The sequence below is a fragment of the Onychostruthus taczanowskii genome, unplaced genomic scaffold, assembly GCF_017590055.1.
Source record: "Onychostruthus taczanowskii isolate IOZ18803 unplaced genomic scaffold, ASM1759005v1 scaffold330, whole genome shotgun sequence".
Taxonomy (NCBI): domain Eukaryota; kingdom Metazoa; phylum Chordata; class Aves; order Passeriformes; family Passeridae; genus Onychostruthus; species Onychostruthus taczanowskii.
Window position 1 is genome coordinate 5,477 of NW_024500684.1, and position 5,069 is coordinate 10,545.

Below are 5,069 nucleotides of genomic sequence, written 5' to 3' on the forward strand. Positions count from 1 at the left end.
CCCAAAATCACCCCCAAAATAAACCCCTAATCAGCCCAAAATAAACCCAAAATCATCCCCAAAATAAACCAAAAATCACCCCAAATTCACCCCAAAAATCAGCCCAAGATCAGCCCAAAATCAGCCCAAAATAAACCCAAAATCACCCCAAATTCACCCCCAAACCCCCCCTGACCCCCGTTTTTCCCCCCCCAGAGTCCCCCCCGGGGGCTGGTGGCCGCCTACAGCGGGGAGAGCGAGAGTGAGGAGGAGGGGGAGCGCGGGGGGGCCCCGGGGGTCCCCGAGGAGCCGCTGACAGACTGGGCCAAGCTGGCGTGCCTGCTGTGCCGGAGGCAGTTCCCCAGCAGGGAGGCTCTGCTGCGCCACCAGCAGCTCTCGGGGCTGCACAAGGTACCCCAAAGAGCGCGAAAACACCCCGAAAACAGCACGAAAACAGCGCGAAAACACCCCGAAAACACCCCAAAACCAGCGCAAAAACAGCACAAAAACACCCCGAAAACACCCCGAAAACAGCGCAAAAACAGCGCGAAAACACCCCGAAAACACCCCAAAACCAGCGCAAAAACAGCACGAAAACACCCCGAAACCAGCGCAAAAACACCCCGAAAACATCCCAAAAATACCCCAAAACCAGCGCAAAAACAGCACAAAAACACCCCGAAAACAGCACAAAAACAGCGCAAAAACACCCCGAAAACAGCGCGAAAACACCCCGAAAACAGCGCAAAAACAGCACAAAAACACCCCGAAAACAGCACAAAAACAGCGCAAAAACACCCCGAAAACATCCCAAAAACACCCCGAAAACAGCGCAAAAACAGCACAAAAACACCCTGAAAACAGCACGAAAACAGCACGAAAACACCCCGAAAACAGCACAAAAACACCCCGAAAACAGCACAAAAACACCCCAAAACCAGCGCAAAAACAGCGCGAAAACACCCTGAAAACAGCGCAAAACCAGTGTAAAAACACCCCGAAAACACCCCAAAACCAACGCAAAAACAGCACAAAAACACCCCGAAAACAGCGCAAAAACACCCTGAAAACACCCCAGAATTACCCTCAAACCAAGCCCAAAACAAGACCAAAAACAGACCAAAAACAGCACAAAATTACCCTGAAACCAGCCCCAAAACAAGGCCAAAACCAGCACAAAAACACCCCAAAACCAGAACAAAAACAGCCCAAAACCACCACAAAAACAGCCCAAAAACACCACAAAATTACCCTGAAACCAGCTCCAAAGCAGCACAAAAACATCCTGAAAACAGCCCAAAACCACCACAAAATTACCCTGAAACCAGCTCCAAAGCAGCACAAAAACATCCTGAAAACAGCACAAAAACACCCCAAAACCAGTCTCAAATCCACCCCAAAAATACCCCAAAACCAGCCCAAAACCACCGTGATACCAGCCCCAAAACCACCCCAAAAACAGCCCCAAAACATCCCAAAAACAGCCCCCAAAACACCCTGAAATCAGTCTCAAATCCAGCCCAAAACCACCCCAAAAATACCCCAAAACCACCGGGAAACAAGCCCCAAAACATCCCAAAAACACCCCAAAACCAGTCTCAAATCCACCCCAAAAATACCCCAAAAACATCCCAAAACCAGCCCAAAACCACTGTGGAACCAGCCCCAAAAACACCCCAAAAACACCCCAAAAACACCTCAAAAACACCCCAAAACCCCCCCAAAACATCCCAAAAACACCCCAAAATACCCCAAAACCAGCCCAGAATGCCCCCAAACCTCCCTGAATCTCAGGCACCTCCCACTGTGACCTTGGGGACCCCGCTGGGATTTTGGGGTCCCCTAAACTGAGGGGTTCACCCCAATGTCCCCGATGTCCCCAATGTCCCCAATGGTGTCCCCGATGTCCCCAGCAAAACCTGGAGCTGCAGCGCCGGAGCCACCTGGGCGCCCCCGAGGGAGCTGAGAGAGGGGACAGCGAGGTGAGGGGACACTGGGGACATTGGGGGACACTGGGGGACACCCAGGGGTGAGGGGACAGCAAGGTGAGGGGACACTGGGGACATTGGGGACACTGGGGACAATCGGGGGACACTGGGGACAGTTGGGGTGAGGGGACACTGGGGACATTGGGGGGGGTTTTGGGAGGTCCCGGGGGGGTCTCTGTGTGTTTGGGGGTCCCGGGGTCACCCCCTGCCCCCCCCAGATGAAGTACCGCGACCGCGCCGCCGAGCGCCGCGAGAAGCAGGGGGGACCCGACCCCCCCGAGCCCAAACGGCGCAAATTCGGGGGACCCCCCGCGACCCCCGGGTGAGCACCCCGAAAACGGGGGGGGGATACGGGGGAGGACCCCAAAAACGGCGATGGGACCCCAAAAATGGGGATGGGAACCCAAAAATGGGGATGCAGACCCCGAAAAGGGGGATGGGGACCCCAAAAATGGGGGGGGAACACATGGGGGGACCCCAAAAATGGGGATGGAGACCCCCAAAAGGCGGATGGGGACCCCAAAAACGGGGATGGAGACCCCCAAAAGGGGGATGGGGACCCCCAGAAGGGGGATGGGCACCCCAAAAATGGGGATGGAGACCCCCAAAAGGGGGATGGGCACCCCAAAAATGGGGATGGAGACCCCCAAAAGGGGGATGGACACCCCAAAAATGGGGATGGAGACCCCCAAAAGGGGGATGGGCACCCCAAAAATGGGGATGGAGACCCCCAAAAGGGGGATGGGCACCCCAAAAATGGGGATGGAGACCCCCAAAAGGGGGATGGGGACCCCAGAAAAGGGGGTGGGACCCGAAAAGGGGGTGGGGGACACTTTGAACTGGGTTCAGGGGGACCCTGTTTGGAGTTGGGGTCTTTGGGGCTGGGGGTGACACCTGGGGGTGACAGTGACCCCAGGGGGTGACACCCCCTTGGCGTGTGACACCCGTGGGTGACACCGCGTGTGACAGTGGAGGTGACACGGTGTGTGACACTCTGTGTGGCACTGTGTGTGGCGCTGTGTGTGACTCCGTGTGTGACACTGTGTGACACTGGGGGTGATACTGTTTGTGACCCTTTGGTGACACTGGTGACACTGTGTGACCCTTTGGTGACAGGGATGCCGAGGGGCCCCCCCTGGCTGTGTGTGACACTGGTGACACTCTGTGTGACACTGGTGACACTGTGTGACCCTTTGGTGGCACTGGTGACGCTGTTTGTGACCCTTTGGTGACAGGGACGCCGAGGGGCCCCCCCTGGGCTGTGTGTGACACTGTATGACACTGTGTGTGACATTGTGTGACACTGTGTGACCCTTTGGTGGCACTGGTGACACTGTGTGACCCTTTGGGGGCACTGGTGACACTGTTTGTGACCCTTTGGTGACAGAGACACCGAGGGGCCCCCCTGGCTGTGTGTGACACTGTGTGTGACACTGTGTGACCCTTTGGTGGCACTGGTGACACTGTGTGACCCTTTGGTGACAGGGACGCCGAGGGGCCCCCCCTGGGCTGCCGCATGCTGCAGGCCATGGGCTGGAAGGAGGGCAGCGGGCTGGGCCGGCGGCGAGCCGAGGTGACAGCGGGGACAGCTGGGGACAGCTGGGGACAGACAGGGGACAGCTGGGGACAGCTGGGATACACAGGGGACAGGTGGGACAGCTGGGGACAGACAGGGGACAGCTGGGGACAGCTGGGACAGCTGGGACAGACAGGGGACAGCTGGGGACAGCTGGGACAGACAGGGGACACCTGGGGACAGCTGGGACAGACAGGGGACAGCTGGGACACAGGGGACAGGTGGGGCAGCTGGGACACACAGGGGACAGGGGACAGCTGGGGACAGCTGGGATGACACTGTGTGTGACACTGTGTGACCCTTTGGTGGCACTGGTGACACTGTGTGACCCTTTGGTGACAGGGACGCCGAGGGGCCCCCCCTGGGCTGCCGCATGCTGCAGGCCATGGGGGGGAAGGAGGGCAGCGGGCTGGGCCGGCGGCGAGCCGAGGTGACAGCGGGGACAGCTGGGGACAGCTGGGACACACGGGGGACAGGGGACAGCTGGGGACAGCTGGGACACACGGGGGACAGGGGACAGCTGGGGACAGCTGGGACAGACAGGGGACACCTGGGGACAGCTGGGGACACGCTGGGGACAGCTGGGGACAGACAGGGGACAGCTGGGGACAGCTGGGATACACAGGGGACAGCTGGGACACAGGGGACAGCTGGGGACAGCTGGGACACACGGGGGACAGCTGGGGACAGACAGGGGACAGCTGGGGACACACAGGGGACAGCCAGGGGACAGGGGGACATCCCTGGGGAGAGGGGACAGCTAGGGGACAGCAGGAACATCCATGGGGATAGTCGGGGGGGCAGGGGGGACACGCATGGGGACATCAGGGACAGCGGGGACACCCAGGGGCGAGGGGACATTGGGGACATCGCTGGGGACATGGGGGACATCAGGGAGTGAGGGGACATTGGGGACAGCAGGGCCAAGAGGGGACAGAGGCAGACGTGGGGGGACATCGGGGGCAGATGTGGGGACATCGGGGGGGACACGGGGTGAGATTTGGGTTTTTGGGGTGAGATTTGGGGGTTTTTGGGTGAGATTTGGGGGTTTTGGGGCGTTTGGGGTTTTGGGAAATTTGGGCGATTTTGGAAATTTGGGAATTTGGGGGATTTTAAGGGGATTTGGGGTGAGATTTGGGGTGAGATTTGGGGATTTTGGGGTGGGATTTTGGGATTTGGGGTGAGATTTGGAGATTTTGGGGGGGACACGGGGACATTGGGGGTGTCCCAGGGAACGGGGCCCGGGCGGTGACAGTGACACGGGGGGGGGACCGGGGGGACACTGGGGACACAGGGAGGGGCTGGGGGACGCCCAGTGACCTCTCGGTGACGTCATTGCGTCCCCAAGGCCTGGGGGACCCCTCGGTGACCCCTTGGTGACGTCATTGTCCCCGCAGGCCCCCGCCCGGCCCCGCCCCGGGGGGGTGACACGGTTCAGCGAGGGACCCTGAGGCCACGCCCACTCCGAGGCCACGCCCACCGCACGCGGAGTCCCTCCCCCTCCCCCCCCCCCCCCGGTTGTCCGG